General features: G+C 57.0%; 1 protein-coding gene across 1 annotated transcript in view; it reads left to right on the forward strand.

Annotated features, from left to right (window-relative positions):
- BICRA (BRD4 interacting chromatin remodeling complex associated protein) overlaps positions 4699–17380 on the forward strand; it is a 77669-nt gene continuing 64987 nt past the window's right edge. The window contains 1 exon segment of the mRNA XM_021094645.1: positions 4699–4765. The gene's annotated coding sequence lies outside the window, so the exon portion shown is untranslated.

Genomic DNA, 17380 nt, shown 5'->3' on the forward strand with positions numbered 1-17380 from the left:
TTCCTGCCCGGGTCCTCATCGAAGCTGTCAGGCGCCGGCCAGGGCCCTCTGGAGCCCCGCCCCGCGGCCGGCCCGCAGTCGAGCCGATTCAAATCCAGCCAATAGCGGCGTGTAAACAAACTCGAAGCCCCGCCCCACTATGAATAATTCCCCAGGCCGGCGCGAAGCCTATTTAACCCGGCGGGGGATGGAGGCGGAATGGAGACGTGGCCCCGCCCCCGGTGTGGGCCAATGGGCGGCTAGGCCCCGCCCCCCGCACTTGCCGCGCTGAGGACCCGAGGTCGGGCTGGGCTTGCAGCTGCCTGATTTGCCGCCGCTTGCGATCTTGGCTCTCCGAGCGAGCCAGCGCCGTTGGGAGTTAGGGCAGCACTTTCCCGCTGAATGAGCCATATTTAAAGGGCGCGGTCCAAGGGCGCAGGTCGCTCTGGAGTCAGTGCCCTTTGATTCTCCGCTTTTCCCTTTTTCCCCCGCTTGGCGGCTAGAATTTGGATCCTGGAGGGATCTTTGATGGAAATTTTCTCTTCACGCCGCTCTGAATGGAACTTGGAGGGACCTCAGGGGTGTTTTAGAATTGGGCAAGGCTTTTCTTGTTTTGTTCCTTCTTGTTATATAAGTGTTAGCTCCCTACAGAAAAGTGCACGGATGCTAAGTGTGCTGTTCAACTGAAACCTAAAAACACCCGTGGAAACATCCTCCCAAGATCAAGAAACAGAGCTCCGGTTGGCAGTTTTAAACTGCATCTGCCAGTGCGAGGGAGGAGCCGCGATGGGCGTTGTTTTGACTTTCAGCGGCACAAACCAGTTGTTTTAAAAAAAGAGGGAGAGAAATAAAAAGAAAACCCACTCCTCTCTGTAGGGAGATGGTCCCTGCAGGGTAGGAGCTGGGTTATAGGACAGGTAGGAGATGTAGCGCTCAGTTAGGATAAGAGGGGTTAAGAGATGATTGGGAGAGCTGGGAGTAGGTTGGGGAAGGCCTAGAAGTGTGAGTGGATGGGACAGAAAATGCTCGGGTGGGGGTGGGGGTAGCTTTCAGGGCTGGAGGGTTGGAGGGCCAGGGGAACTGGGAGCCAGTGAGCCGAACATGTTCCATCTCCCAGGGCGTCAAGCCCCTGGGAGAACACTTCATCAAGTCTGGACTCTGGGGACAGACAGAGGGGTTTGAATCCCCAGCTGTGTGACCTCGATCCGGTTTCTTACCCTCTCTGAACCTATTTCTTTCACAAAAAAAAGTTAGAATTGAGTGAGTTTCCCGGTGGCCTAGCAGTTAAGGACTCAGAGTTGTCACTGCTGTGGCACAGGTTCAATCTCTGGCCAGGGAATGGCTTGGGAACTTCCACATACCCAGGGGTAGCCAAAAAAAAGTTAGAATTGAGGTTTAAATGAGAGTTGGCCTCTGGCTGAGGTGTTTTTATCACAGAGTGTTTTTCACAGTGGGAAGTTAGGCTTACCTGGTTGATGGTGTGTTTGGGGAGAAATAAACAGATGTCTGCAATGTGTCCAAAAATGAAGTGGGTTTGATGGGTGGATAGATGCTCAGATGTGTGAGAAAGCAAATAGAGTAATATACTGATAGTTGAATCGAGGTGCTGGGTATTGAGATGGTCACTATCATATTTCTTTCATTTTTTCCTATTTGAAAATGTTCGTAATAAAATATTGGGAGGGAAAAATAAGTAAGTAAATAAGAAAATAAAATATCGGGGGTGGATTTTGGTGTCTGAGTCTACAGTCCCACTGCATGAAGGAGCTGGAGACGGGACTTTGCCCAGGTTTGCTGGTGACTAAGGGACAAAGTGAGTGAACATGGGTGACTGCATTAGTCCCTACCCTGGCTTGGTATCCCTGGGGCAAGTTGCTGAATCACTTAGGGTTTCACCATCACCTCTACTCCTAACCTAGAACTCACGTCTTGCATCTGATTCTCAAAGGGAAGGGTTGCCCCCCCCCAAGAAGAGCAGGTCTCTTAAAATTTGGGGACCATGTCGACCTCTCCTCTGGCCTTGGATGTTTGACCTCCCAGGGCTTTGCCAGCCATGGCCAGATTGGGGGCTTCTTTCACACCCAGGCACAATACAAGCCTCCTGGTCTTCAGACCATCTTCCTAAGAGATGGAGAATGCCTGTTTGTGTGGGCATTATCTCATTGTTTAGCAGAACTTTTCTTTCTTTTTTTTTTTTTTGCTTTTTAGGGCTGAACCCACGGCATATGTAAGTTCCTAGGCTCCCAGGCTAGGGGGCAAATCAGAACTGCAGCTGCTGGCCTACACCACAGCCACAGCCACAGCCACAATGGGATCTGAACATCTGCAACCTACAATTTAGCTCATGGCAACTCTGGATCCTTATCCCACTGAATGAGGCCAGGGATATTAGTTGTGTTTGTTACCACTGAGCCACAAGAGGAACTCCTAGCATACCTTTCTTGAGCACTAAGTGCTGGGTACACTATTTTGGGGGGTATGTGTAGCAGGCGTAATGCCACTGGAAGCCTGGAACCTGCCACTGAGGGCCAGGGAAACAGGCTAAGAGACCTATTTGCTTATTTTCTCATTGTCTGTATCCCCTAATAGACAGTGGCTGGGGGTGGGGGTGGGGTAGGGGTATCGATGGGGCAGGAACCAGGGTGACACTATATTCCCCACCCACACTAGATACTCATCAACAATACTTCCTGGATGAGTGAACTTGGACAGTCATCCCCTGCAGCGCCTCAAATCTGCTAACTTGGAACCCCAGTCAGTTCCCAAGTTCTGAGGTTCCCCAGGGTCAGCAGCTCTGAGAGCCAGGAGTGGCACCTGGCTCAGATCAGGTCTCACTTCCTGCTTGTGGGAGCTTGGGCAAAACACTTTCCCTCTTTGGGCCAGTTTAGTTTTCTACGCCCGTAAGATGGGACTAACTAAAGGTCTCTAGATAGAGGTGACTGAGGGTCTCTTCCTGGTGAAGACTGGAAAAAAGCCATCGAGACAGGATTCAAGCTGTGTAACTGAGTGTCAATCTTAGCCAACAAATAATAAAGCTGCTCCAAAATAATGTCTGTGTATATGGCTGTTCCCTAAGGGTCCCCTATCTCAGTGGGTGGCGGATGACCACCACGTTAGTCATAGATTGACCACTGTTTTCTGTTTGGAGCAATGCGTGTGTTAAGTTCTGGAGTTGATCAGGTTCCCTTTTTATATAATAATCAATAATAATAACGGTCTGCACTTATCTGGCGCTTCCTGTCAGGTTCCGCTCTCCGAGAGAAGTCATTTTCTCCTACTAACCCTCTAAGTGAGACCTAGTATTGATTTCTTCTTGGAAATGGAGGAGCGGAGAGGTGAAGTCATTTGCCCAAGGTCACACAGTAAACAAGTGGCAGGATGGGAACCAGGAGCTCCCGGGTTTGAGTCAGGGCCCTTTACCTCCGTGGTCTCGTAAATAACAGTAGTGCCGCCGAGAAACTAGGATCAGATCTAAAGCTTAAAAACACATAGCTCTCAATCACTTATTTATTCAACACACATGTATTGAGCAGCTTCGTGGGGTATGCGCCTAGCTTTTCAGGGAACCGGGGAAACTGAAGGTATTAAGCGACCAGAATATAAGCCGCCTCGGCCTGAGCGCTTGGGGAGGGTAGCTCGTAGCTATCTGGGTCCTCGTTGGGCTCCGAGCCCGGCGCAGGGCACACAGTAGGCGCTCAGCATGCGTTCGCCGAAGAAACGCGCCCATCTGAGTGTCACGCCCGCAAGGCGTTCTCGGCCCGGCGGGGCGGAAGCAGACCCAACACCACCGAGGCGTCCCGGGGCTTCTGGGAATCCCATCTGCGCGGCCCGAGAGACCTCGAGGAGAGGTTCTAAGAGAGGTCGGATCCGCTTCCCCGGCGCCCGCCTCCAGGCCGCGGCAGCTCAGAGAACCGACAGAGGTGAGTGAGCGAGCCGCGTTTGGGGTCCAGGCCTGTGTCCCCAAAGCACCGCCCCCGCTCCCCAGCCTTCCAGCTTTTTGGCTCCGACTCCCGGCTCCTTCGAGATTCCACCTGCGGGGCCTCCCTTCTCCATCCACGACTCCCGCTACCTTTTCGAACCTTCGGCGCTCCCCTTGGACGCGTTCTCCTACCCGGCGACCGTCCCCAGCGTCGGGGCGCGGCCGGGGCGCACGGAGCCCCCTCCCCAGCCGGGCCGGTCGCCCGGGATCCGGGAGTGCGAATCCGTTTAGCCTTCCCCCCTAGTCCAGAACATCGCTCGATGTAGTCGGGAGGCTCCAACGGAGCCTGGGAAGACGCGCCCCGAACCCCCGGGACTTGAGCGAGGGAGGGGGCGGTGCCGGTGCGGAGGTCACCCTCCCGGGGCGTCCGCAGCCTCCCATTCGCTGGCGGGCCCGCCGCTCCGCGCCCAGAGCGGTAGCTGGTTTGCCGAGTCGCGGGGCGGGGCCTCCTCCAAGCTCGTCCCCCGGCGAGGGCGGAGGGAGGAGGAGGAGGAGGAGGAGGAGAGGGGGGGCGGGACACAAAACCTGCAAGGTTTTTTTTTTTTCTTTTGCATTTAATTAAAAAAAAAATTTTTTTTTTTTTTTTTGCAAACCCGAGGGGTCCTGCCCGGAGCGGGCGCGGGTCCGGGGCGCCCGGGCCGCGGCGCGGGGCGGCGGCAGGGGCCTGGCGGAGGCTGCCGGGCGGCCGCCATGCGATCAGGCAGTGCGCTGACCGGCCCGGCCGGTCGGCCCCTTCTGGGTCCTCCCTTTGCAGCCCGTGCGGGGCCGTCTCGGAGACCCCGCGCCGACGGCTGCTCAAACATCAGGGTGAGTTTCTCACAATGTAGCAATTTCTCTTTAAATCTCTTAACTCTCTCTACCTGCGAGTCGGGGCTGTGACAGGGCGCAAAAGCGAGGGGGGAGTGGGGGTTGGCGGCGAGGGTGTGTGTGGGGGGAGCCGGAGCCGGGGCCGAACCCACCCCCCGACACTCACACACTCAGCCCCCCAACCGGGGCGCAGCGCCCGCTGCCTCTTTTTTTGCTCGGCGCCCACCACCCCCGGTAGCCCCCCCCCCGACTCCTCGCGTCTCTCCCACCATCACCGCCGCCCCGATCCTGCGGGGACCCCCACCCCCCACCCCGGGTTCCTCTGCCCAAACCCGGCGCCCGGTGCCTCCCCGGCCCTCCCGCCGGCTGCCGGGGATACAATGGAGCGGCGGAAAAACGAGACCTAACGTTCCACGGGGGGAGGGGCGGGGAGACCCCCCCTCCCCCGGCCCGGGGGCCTCCTCCCCTCGCCCTGCTCCTCGCCTTTCGGGAAAGAGGAGGGCAATGGGGCAGCGGATGGTGGCTTCCCTGTCGGAGCCGGCGAGCCTTCATCTCCCCCTCTCGCCCGTCCCCTGCGCCCCCTCCTCTCATCCCTCCTGGGGGTGCCGGGAAGAAACGGGGCCTCCGGCAGGCTGGGAAGGGATGGATGCGGAAGGAGGCCACTGGGTCTCCCCCTCCCCACCGCCCCTAAACAATGAAAGGAGTTGACTTGGTCCCCCACCCCCCAGCAGTGAAAGGAGTTGACCCCCCCCCCCGCTAGCTGGCTGGTCCCGGAGGGGGCCGTTGCGGGGGGTGGGGGGAGGAGGGAGTGGAGCCTTACCCCTGTCACCTCCCGAGATTTGGGGTGGCCCCCCATCTCCTCCCCCTCGGCCCGGGAATGGGAGGCACCAGGCCCAGCCCGGGCACCGCGCTCGGGTGGTGACCTTTAGACAAAGGCAACCCTTTCCCTGGGGTGAGCCCGGACGAGCCGGGCCCGAGGCCTCCCCGGGCCCCTGCGGAGGGCGGCCAGGCCGCGGGCACCCGGAGGGAAGGATGGAGGAGGAGGGAGGAGGGATGGAGCCATCTGGTTTTCCCATCCCTGGCCGCCCCTCGGCTGCTTCTCCGGCTCCTGTCACCCGGCGGCCTCGGGGAGACAAGGGACCAGGGGCTGCCCGGGCCTTGGTCCGCGGCCAGCGGCCACCCGGGCGAGGAGCCGCGGGAGGGCCCGGGAGGCAGCGGTGGCTGGAAGGCAGCGCGGCTCCTTCCTATCTCCGCACCCCTTTGTTTTGCTTTGTGGTTCTGAGCAGCTGAACTTCCCGGGGAGGTGGGGTCAGAGGCCGCTGTGTCAGCTCTCCCCGGGAGGCTGGGGTGACAGGTCCCAGCCCTCTGATGTTCCCAGACTGTGGGCCGCAGCTCGTGCCCAGCCTTCTGCCCGGAGCGGCAGCCCCTTTTGTCACACAGCCCCTCCTATAGTGGCACAGTCGGGGGATGTTTTTGAGTGTTTGCTTTTCCGCACGCCTCCTTTCCCAGCCGCTACTCGTCAGGGCAACAGTTTTTAGAAACACCCTGGACTCCAGGCCTGAGATTGCTGATAAATTCTCTGTGTTTGCAACCTGTCCCCTCACCTGAGGTGAGGTGTCTTTGACCTGGGGGGTGGGGGGGCTGTGGGAGAACAGGGGAGGTGGACAGCTCAGGAACCACCCCCTTCCCACGTGTCAGTGTCCAGTGGGACTGAAGCCCTGTACTTACTTACCCCGCCCTCCCCCAGCCTTGCCCACCCCTAGAAGCGGGAAATCACACCCCAGAGGTTGTTAGAGAGAGGCTACTGCTAGTGCCTGCACCAACCACAGCCCCAGGAGGAAGTAGGGTCAGTTACGTTACTCCCATTTTGCAGACAGGCTCATGGAGGCTCAGAGAGGCGAAGTGACTGGCCTAGGGTCACACAGCCCTGATGTGTAATCGGCTCACGTTTTTCGGACACAGCTCGGAACTGTTAGGTTCTCCCACACCCCTCTTTGGCACTTTGTCCCTTTGGCATCAGTTGGGTGTCAGATGTAAATGATGGCAGGAAGGAGCCGCTGAATTGTTTTTCCCCTTGAGTGCTGGTTTGGGGAAGGGGTCGGGAGTGTGGGGAAGCTAGGAGGGGGCCAGGATGCCTTCACCTGTGGCCGGAGCAGAGCGCTTGTTTGCCTGTGAGAGCTGAGGGTTGGAGGTGTGCGAGTCAGGAGAAGGGGGGCCCCAGGCCTCGCCGGGTGGGGCTTGGGGGGTCCTCGGTAATTGGCCCCACTGTCATTCTCCTCTTCCTCCACCTGAGCTGGGACCTCCTCAGCCCTGCTGGGAGGGAAGCCGAGCTGTTGGGGACCTTCACCACTCTGCCCCGTGGCCTCCGGCGTGACCCTCCCCTGCCCATTCATTCTCCCCTTGGCCTGGGCTCACACTCCCGGTCCGACTCTGTCCCCTCAGGCAGGTCATTTGCTCACCGGTCCTGGGTCTCCTGTCTGCAGTTGCGGATAATTTTAATTTCCCTAACTGACCTTGCAGTGGCTCAAAGTTTTCCCCAAACGTGTTATTTTTATTTCTCCCTCAGCATGTGGAATATGGCGCGCCCGTCGGGATGAGTACGAGTGTTGGGTGCTGGGCACTTTAGGGCCAATGCCAAACGGCACCCTTCCTGGAGCAATTCCCTGTGGTGGGTGAGGACTGCCTGCCACCAAGTCCACTTTGGGGACACTCTCCCTCCAGCTCCTGGAACTGGGGCCCCCTTCAGCCCTGACTGGGGGACTGGGCTGAGGGAAAAGGGCTGGGGGGGCAGTAATACAGGCGATGGTGCCATTTTACAGACGAGGAAACTGAGTCCAGAGGACATGTGTCCCATGGCTGAGCGGGAACTCCAGCCCCAACTGCAGGGATGAGGGGCTCCACAGGTGTCAGCAGAGCTGGGGGACGACCCTTAGAGGGACCCCCCCCCCGCCCCGCCTCGCAGCCACAAAGCTCCCTTCCTGAGGCGACAGGCATCATAAGCAATAATAATTCCAGGGGGCCGGGGGCAGGAGGAGAGGGGCCGAGGTCTCTGCAGGGTGAGTGTTTCCTGAGAGCTGGAACCGATTTTTTTGGGTGGGGGGGCGGGGAGTGGGGGAAGCAAGAGTGAGGCCCAGGAGTGACAGGCCTGTGCCCGGCCCCCTTTTGCCAGCTTCCTTCCCAGAGGCCCTCGGGGCCTGGCAGGAGGCGTCCCTGGGTGGGGTTCCCTGGGGTCGCCTTTTAGCCCCAGGCCCAGCCACCCCTGGCGTTCCCGCCAGCCCTCCCCCGTGGCTGTCCTGACTCCTGGTCTCAAGAATGCAGAGGGCTGCTGGTGGGGGAAGTTAATTGGAAACAGGAAAACATGGCATTCCTTTCCAGCGGCCTGGGCCTGGAGAGCCAGCAGCGAGGGGCTGCTGCTTCCCCCTCCCGCCCCGCAGGGGTCCCTCGGGGGTCTTTCCCCCCCAGGCTCCCTTGCCTTAGTGCACATAGCGAGTGTGCCCTGTTACCCAGCTGTCATGTAAACCGCTTCCCCCTCATCAGAGTGACTCGCCCCCGCTTAGTCACCGTTCACATCCAAGTTTGTCCCCTGTCTTTGAGGGCGGAGGGCCTGTCTGGCGTGGCTCCCCAGTGTAGGCTGCGTCACACTAGAGATGCAGGGGAAGTGTTTGCTTGAATTGTCCCCAAGGGTTCCATCCTCATTCCTTCCCTAGAATTCTCCTGGGCCTGGGGTACCACCGCTCAAGTGTTTCGCCCCCATTGACTGAGGCCTTTGTGTCCCCTGGGCTGCGAGGGCCCCCGACGGTAAGAGAGAGTGTGTTCTAAGACAGTTTCTAGTTTGGCGACAATGACTTTTGTGTACCGAGTTTGCGGCTATCCATGGTGGCGGCGGGGGAGTCTGTTGGCATCAGAAGCCGGAGAGAGTGCCTTTGTGTCTTTAATTGCTCCCAGTTAAACTTCCTGAGGGCCTACTGTGCACCGGGGCCCTGGTATTGGGCCCCGGCGCACTTATGGTATTGGGACCCAGGCCAGGAGGAGGCTGGCTTAGCCGCTGTGGCGCTAGATTAATTCTGTCTGGGGCCTTTGCAAAGGCTGTGAGGAGGAAGCAACCTCTTTCTCTCTCTAAGTGATCCATGGACCAGGGACCAATTCAACAGCCCAAATGTACTAAGTCTCCCCCTTCATCCAGAACATCCCCCAGCTCACCTCCCAGAGGCAGCTTCTTAATCCTACTGTTTTGGTATATGTGTGTATATCTGTACACATAATTATTTCATGCGAATGGTAGCGCGCCTTTTCCCACTGTTCCGCATATTGGTTTTTCTGCTTCATCTCCCTGAGAAATGGACGCAGTACTTGGAGGGTTTGCTCTGGCTTTTTCTCGGCTGCGTTGTATTCCTCGGTGTGGGCAAATTCTTGTTTACTTTACACGGATGTGGAGGAGGTTCCTGCAATTTCTAGTGCCGAGCTGGAAGGCACGCGTCTGCTTGTCCTATCGGGAAGTGGCTATGCCAGTGGTATAAACCCCTGGAGGCAGGATTGCTGGGTCAGGAGCCTGCGATTGGTCATTTGACACGTGTCTTTGGAGGCACCTGGGCAGCTGCATCTTGAAGGAAGCCGTCTCCCCTCCTGTTCGTCATCTAGCCCACCCGCCCCATCGTCTTTGCCTCTTGTGACCTCCTTGCCTCCTCCTTCCTGCCCGTGGCGGGCATCACATGCTTGCCCCTTGCTGAAGAGGTCAAGAACGTCAGCTCTGTTGGTTCAAATCCCGGCTCTGCTGCTTGCTGGCTAAATACCTGCAGACAGGGGGCTTGCTGGCTCTGGGCCTCCGTTTTCCCCTCTGTTAAATGGGTTCATCTCAGTACTTGCTTTTGGAAGGTTGTCGTGAGGATTAAGGATGCGTCACGCACATAGGTAGCTTAGCCTAGTCAGTCAGTAGTAGTGTCATCTGTCATTAGGAAACCCCCTAATCCCGGGCTGTGAATCCCCTTCTTGGCAGGCAGGGGAGGGAATGTCGGCTTTTTCACTAACCTGCGGCATGGCCCTGGGCAAGTGATCCTCCCCTGGGCCTCAGTTTTCTTGTCTGTAAGATGGGCCCGTGATGGCGCCCTAGCAGGTGGGTGGTGAGGGCTGAAGGAGGCAGCGCCCTCCCGGCCGGGCAGTGCAGTAGGCGTTCAGGATCCAGAATCTGATGTTGCTGTTATTTTCACTATGATTACTGTTCTCCTGTGGGCCCCACGGTGACTTTGCCACTCTAAAAGCTCTCCATTGTCTCCCCGAGAGGCACACAGGGAACATTGTTGGCAGCGGAGGGCACAGGGCAGGCTGCTTGGGCATCGGATGCGGCGGTGTGGCCCTGGGGGCAGGCAGGGCTTCCTTGCTCTGTGCCTCAGTTTCCTCGCCTGGAGGAATGGCAGTGACAGAGGACCCAGCTCCCTGCTCAGGGATGTTCAGGGCTAGACCCCTTGCTTGGCATGTCACGATGGTGATATTGATGACGGAGGAAAAAAGTAGCAAAGTCTCCCATGGGACTAGATACCCATGTCCTTGTCTCCTTCTGCTAAAACTGGGCAGTCAGTGTTGGCATTTTGATCAGAGGGCAAAGTCCCAAGCCATCAAATATCTAAAAACTGAGGCCTCAGTTTCCTCACCTGTAGCAGAATTTCCCTCATGGGGTCGTTGTAAGGCTTAGGTGAGTAAAGAGTAAATAGCTGTGTTTACTTATTTATTTTTAATTGGCCATGGCATGCAGCGGCCTGATGTGGGATCTCAGTTCTCAGACCAGGGATAGAACCCGGGCTGCAGCAATGGAAGCACCGAATCCTTACTACTAGACCACCAGGGAGCTCCCTGTGGAAAGCTTTTAAGACAAGTCTTGATTTTTTTTGTTTGTTTGTTTTGTCTTTTTGCCTTTTCTGGGGATGCATCTGCAGCATATGGAGGTTCCCAGGCTAGGGGTCGAATCGGAGCTGTAGCCACTGGCCTACATCACAGCTCACGGTAACGCCGGATCCTTAACCCACTGAGCAAGGTCAGGGATCGAACCCGCAACCTTATGGTTCCTAGTCGGATTCGTTAACCACTGAGCCACAATGGGAACCCCAAGACAAGTCTTGATTTTTAAGCTTTGAGACAAGAGTGATGAAGGTTCACTTTGCTCTTTATCATTTTAACTTTCTGGACGTGCTTGTCACGTGTGGAAGTTCCTGGGCCAGGAATCAAACCCATGCCACAGCAGCAAACCTCTGTGCCACAAGGGAACTCTTATTTTCTTATTTTAACTTTTTATCATGGAAATTTCTTTCTTTCTTTCTTTTTTTTTGTTTTTTTTTTTTGTTTTTTTTGTTTTTTAGGGCCATGCCCTCGGCATATGGAGGTTCCCAGGCTAGGGGTTGAATCAGAGCTATTGCTGCCGGCCTACACCACAGCCACAGCAACGCCAGATTGGAGCCGAGTCTGCAAACCACACCACGGCTCACCGCAACACCGGATCCCTAACCCACCGAGTGGGGCCAGAGATCGAACCCACAGCCTCATAGTTACTAGTCGAGTTCGTTTCCGCTGAGCCGCAGCGGAACTCCTATCATGGAACATTTTAAGCACCTCCAAGAGTTGAGAGCTTCACCAGCAATCGTCACCCGCCTCACCAGTTTTCTGCTGATGCCCTCTGTCACCTGCCCTTTTTTTTATTGGAGTGCAGTTGACTTACAATGTTGTGTTCGTTTCTGCTCTGTAGCAAAGTGATTCAATTGTGCATATATATACATTCTTTTTCCTCTTCTTTTCCGTTATGATTTATCACAGGATAGTAAACGTAGTTCCCTGTGCTACCCAGGGCGGCCTTGTTTCCATCCGTTCTCTATATGATGATTTGTATCTGCTGATCCCAAACTCCCACCCCATCTCATCCCTCTCCCCCTCGGCCACACGTCTGTTCTCCGTGTCTGTGGGTCTTTTCCTGTTCAGTAAATATATCATTTGTGTCATATTTTAGATTCCACATACAAGTGGTATTATATGGTATTTGTCTTTCTCTTTCTGACCTACTTCTCTTAGTGTTTTTTTTTTTTTTTTTTTTTGGCTTTTTAGGGCTGCACCCACGGCATGTGGAAGTTCTCAGGCTAGGGGTCAAATCGGAGGTGTAGCCGCTAGCTTACACCACAGCCACAACAACGTGGAATCCGAGCCGCGTCCGCAGCCTACACCACAGCTCACAGCAGTGCCAGGTCCTTAACCCACGGAGCAAGGCCAGGGATCGAACCCAAGTCCTCATGGATACTGGTCGGGTTCATTCACTGTGGAGCCACGACAGGAACTCCAGTATGGTCATTTCTTTTCCCTTTTTTGCTGGAGTACGTTTAAGCAAATCCAGACATCATATCAATTCAACTGTGTCAGTATAGTTGCTCGGGTGTTATATTATTTTTGGCATCCAGACTCTTTTATCACCCCCAGGATCCGCTCTCTTCTGTGAGAGAAGAGACCTTAAGTCCCTTTTGCAGATTGGGGCACTGAGTCAGCAGGCGGTGAGCTCTGGCCAGGTCGCCCTTCATCTGCGTTTGTGTCCTTTCTGTCTTGGCCCCTCGGGCCTCGCACCCTGGTGGCTGTGTCTGATCCTGCAGGTTTGAGGGTTTATGCCTGGATGTGTGTGGCGTGGGTGTCAATTCTGATGCTCTGTGTGGAAATTGCAGTCAGAGAAATTGGGGCAGTGGTGAGTGTGGGGGAGAGGGGAGAGGGTAACTGGGTCAGCCGCCCGGGTTCGAGTCCTCTTTCTGCCCCTTCTAGCTTGTGCAAGTTACATCTCTCCTCTAATTCCAGATTAGAGAACCAGAGGGCAGGAGTAATAATTGATGCTTCTTTTTAGAGCTTTTGCAGCAATTCAGTAAAGTCCCTTGTGGAAAAGTGTTTTGCAAGTGCCTGGTTCAGAGTAAGCACTTGGCAGAGGTAGCGGGCAGTGTTGACACTGTAGTTCATTGTGACTCCTGTGTGTGCCCCGAGGGGGCTGTAACCAAATGCTCCTAGGCTTAGGAGGGTCAGAGGATGGCTTGATGACTCAGGGGTCCCTGGCCAGGCCTGGCTTCATCCCCTCCTCTTGCTCGCTCCATCTCCCTAAAATTCCTCTTCCAAGTGTTTCTTGTGCTTGGAGGGGCTGGAGGGGGCTTCTGACTTCTAGGTGTACCTGCTGCCACCCCCCCCCGCCTCCCACCTCCTGTGTCCCCTGTGCCCTAGCCTGGTGGCCTTGGGAGTGGAGTGAGGGGGGAATGTCTGTCTGGGGCTGTGGGACCCTTGTAATGACCCCTGGAGGGAGCCCCTGGTGACGTCTGCATCCTGTTCCCCCAGGACACCTGCAGATCGAAGCTCCCTGGAGCCCCCTTTCCAGAGGAAGGATGCTGCCTGCCTCTGGTCCACTGTGTGTGGGCAGGCAGATGCCCACAGCTCCTGACTCATGGGATGGTTGTGACAGATGGTTGGACTGTCACCTCCCTCCTGTCCTTCAGGGCGCCTCCCCCCCCACCCGCCCCCCATCCTCAAACGCCAACTGCCCCAGGCTAGGTGAGGGCGACCCCCTGGAAGAGTTCAGGTACATGCGTCCCCTTGTGCGGAGAGTTGTGTATTTCCGGTCACCGTGTGTAATTGACCTGGAGTGAAATGCCCAGAGATGAGGGTGCTTCTCCAGGAGTCTTGACACACCTGGCAGCCTGTGTGAGCCACACCCCATCAAGAGCCAGGACCTTGGAGTTCCCTGGTGGCCCAGCGGTTAAGGATGCAACATGGTCACTGCTGAGGCTCACATCACTGCTGTAGCTCGGGTTCAATCCCTGGTCTAGGAACTTTGGCCTGCTGTGAGTGGGGCCAAAAAAAAAAGATCCAAAACATTCACATCACAGCCAGAGAGTTCCTTTGTGCCCCAGCCCAGTCAACACCCCCTCCTAGAAGTGGTCACTGGCCCGCTGCTCCCTTGTGTCGTTGTGGGTCAGCGTCCCCCTTCTTGAACTTTGCAGACTTGTATGGTCCCGCGGGTCGAGTGTCCTTGTTTTGAGATTCATGTTTCTGCAGGTATCAGGAGCAGGAGTCCAGGGGAAGGTTTTATTTCCTTTCTCTCAGGAGAGAGAGATCGGCTCCCCCCAGGCCCCTTCCCCTTCCCTGGGTGCCCTTCCCAGCCTCAGCCCCTGCTCTGGGGGTGCCCTCCCAGCTCACTCCCCCACCCGTCGTAGCCCTGTTGGGATGTGGTAGGTGTCCCATGAGCTTTTCTTCAGGCCTAGCTTTTTCACTAGACTTTTAAACTACAGGAGGGAAACATTGGCCCTGCGTTCTCAACTCTGCAGTAGGATGTGGATGTTTGTTGATTGACTGACTGACTGACTATAGGATGGACAGGTCACAGGGGTGGAGAAATAGAGCAGAGAGCCGGTGTTTGGAGTCGTTATTCTTGTTCTCAAAAAGTATGAGCCACCTGCTTCCAAAAGCTGCAGAGGTGCATGTTTAAAATGCTCATCCCCAGGTGCCACTCAGAACCTACTTCCCAGGCGTCCAAGTGGTTGGGGCCCGGGAGGCCCCCAGCCAGGCTCCGCTGCCTTCATGGCCCCCCGTACCCATCCCCTCAGCACTTTTCTCAAGCCCTACCCCTGAGCGGGTCCTTGGCTTAGGAAGCCCACCCCTCAAGCTCGGCTGGTGGCAAAGCTCCACCCGCAGGCCCCTTACCCTAGCCAGGCAGCCACAGGCCTTCCAGATGCACTTGACCCTTGATCCATGGCGGTGCCCAGCCAGCCGTCGGTTGTAAGATGCACCCCCTTTTACAGAGATGCTAAAACGGGGAAAGGCTCTGTTTGATAAAAACTGTGGGGAGCTCTCTCGTCCATCTTGGCCGTCGGGTTTCCTCCCCGCGCTCCTCGTTTGCACCAGATCTCAGAGCGGTCCCGTGAGGGGCTGGTTTTCCTCCTCAGGCTTCTGTCTCCTTAGCGGGGCGAGCAGGAGTCCCTGACATCTGCCCGGGCCTTTCCCCGCCCCGAGCCCGTCCTCCTCCCACAGTCCCGTTTCCTCCTCGAGGCCTCGAAGAAGCCGGGAGCCCTGGCCGTTGTCACCTGGGACACTGAGCCAGCTTCTGGGCCTGAAGAGCCCCCAGGCTGACTCTGTAGCAGAACTGGGGGTTTCATTGAAGGGAGTGCCTGACCGAAGCCCGCCTTAAACAAACAGTAAAACACACACACACACACACACACACACACACACACGTTTATATAGGTTATACGTTATTATTATACTTTATCTAGTAATTTAATCGTACATTTAAAGTTTGCGATATAAGAAGTGTGTATGTTATATACAGACACATGCAAGTGGATGTTTACACGTCTGTGTACAGTGCCTTTTATCCCCAGTCCCGTCCCTGGCCCTGTGCCCTGGCAACTCGTTTGCTTTGTGTGGTGGATTTTTGCTTGGTACAGAGGCTCCAGCTGTATTTCTCCTTCGGTGTCTTTTCCGCTCAGTGCTCGCTTTCAGCCCCCCGGCCCCCATGATGCTACCTGTCTGGTCTCGTATGTTGCTTCTTCTAGCTGTGGCTCCGTGGGGCGCAGTCATTGTGGTTTGTTTAGAATCCTCCCCAGAGCCAGACCCCGGGTTGTCTTCCTCTCCCTGTCACAGCAGGAGGTGACGCTTGCCTCCTGCAAGGTTACAGGAGCTAGTTGCTGGCAGACCAGGCATCTGAAGCCAGGCCATCTTGCTGGTTGATTCCCAACCCCACAGCAGGCCTCCTCTGTGCCGGGCTTGGGAGCTCTGCCCTCAGGGCCAGGGGAGGGAGGTCAGCTAGAAACACACCCATCTGCCCTGAGAGGAGGAGATCCGTATCTCAGGAGTGTCCCCCTGGGCTGGTGGAGGCCAGGAGGAGGCATAGCTTCTGGGGTATGTTGGTGCCTCTGGGCAGGCTTCCTGGAGGAGGGGGCTTCTGGAGGCAGGCTTTGGGTTCAAGGCCGTTCCCAGCAGAGGGAAGCCTGGGGTGCTTTGCCCAAAGGCCAGATGAAACTTCACGGGGAAAGAGGGCCCGGGACACTGGGGCTGAGATCCGGGGTGCTTTGGTTTTGAATGCTGGCAGGGGGAGTCCAGAAGGAGCCAAGGTCATTGACCTGAGCACCTGCGTGGGTGCAGGGGTCCTTTCTTGAGACACTGTAGAGGTGGCTGTGGTTTAGGGGGCACAAGCCCCAGAGAGCAAGGCTGTGACACTCTGTCGGCTGGTGGAGAGATGCTGAGGGAGTGAATGAACCAACTGGAGGCTCATGAGTGAGAGACACTGAGCAGACGCTGCTGAAGTCCCAGCGCCCCCCCCCCCCCGCCCCGCCCCGGGAGAGGACTGGGAGGGTTGAGAACCCAGCCATGGGAAGGGCAGCCGGGGTGGAGGCTTCTTTGGCCAAAAGAAAAGAGGGAGGAGGAGCGGGATGGGGCAGGCGGCCTCTCAGGAACCTGGCGGGGGTGGGGGTGGGGGGGTCCTCCAAAGGCCTCGAGTTAAGCAGGCAGGAGGACCGGCTTCCTGGCTTGGATGCCGCTGTTCTGGAAGCAAGGTTTTCCGAGTCTGATTGGAAGGTAGGGGCGGAAGCCCGAGTGGAATATGGTCAGGAGTCGGGAGAAAGGGATGGCTCCGTGGATGGATGGAAGGAAGGAAAGAAAGAAGGCAGGCCGGCAGATGAAGTTCTGGCAGCCAGATGGAACAGAACCAACCTTGCTTACCTCTGTGGCCCCCTAGTGCCCTGGGAGGACATCTAACCTTCCCCTCCCGCCCAGAGCCGGCCCGTCTGGCGGCTCGCTCGTCTCCCTGCCCTCTCCCCTTGCTTTCTTCTCCCCCAGCTTGTTCCTGCCTCCCCTCCTTGCCCTTGTCTCTGCCTGCCACCGTCTTCTCCCACTCCTGCCTCTGGGCTCCTTGCCCTGCAGGCCTCGTCTTAAACACCCCCTCCTCCGGGAAGCCTTCCTTGATGCCCTGCCCAGCTTCCTCCACGTCACTGGGTGATGTGACTGCGACCTGACTGGGAAAAAGCCCAGACTTGGTAGTCACTGCGACCTTGACGCAGCTCGTGAGAGAGGAGACGTGGGATCCCTATTTTAGGATCTGAGCAGGCTTAGAGAGAAGGAAAGGAGCCAAGGAAGGTTCCAGAAGATGCAGGAGGGGCTGGTGCCCGCTCGGGGTCCAGAGTGAGGTTTCCTCAGAGGTCAGGAGATGAGGAGGAGAGGGCTGTGAGGGCAGAAGAAAGATGTTTGCGCAGGTGCCAAGGGCTTCGGGAGGTGGGCGCGGACCTGGTTGGAGACAGGAGGAGAGGGCGGACAGGGGAGGGGGCCATGGGGGGGCCCGGCGGTGTGGGCAGCGGGTGGGGGAGCTTTGGCAGTCCTGCCCGGCTGGGAGAGGTGGCTGCCACCTTTGATCGTCTTCAGGCCAAGGTGGGAGCCCCGAAATGGAGGAAGGAGGTCTCAGGTCCTTTTTGGAACCTGCTCAGAGGCCACCGACCTGTCCCCATGAGGAACACACGCTTGGCGCTACACCCCGGCATTTGGTGAAGGATTTCAGGGGGGCCGTGGATGCAGTTAGGAGCTCTCCACAGATGGTGGCCATGGCGACAGTCACTCTGACAGCCAGCACCG

The sequence above is a fragment of the Sus scrofa genome, chromosome 6 (genome assembly GCF_000003025.6).
Source record: "Sus scrofa isolate TJ Tabasco breed Duroc chromosome 6, Sscrofa11.1, whole genome shotgun sequence".
NCBI classification, from domain to species: Eukaryota; Metazoa; Chordata; class Mammalia; order Artiodactyla; family Suidae; genus Sus; species Sus scrofa.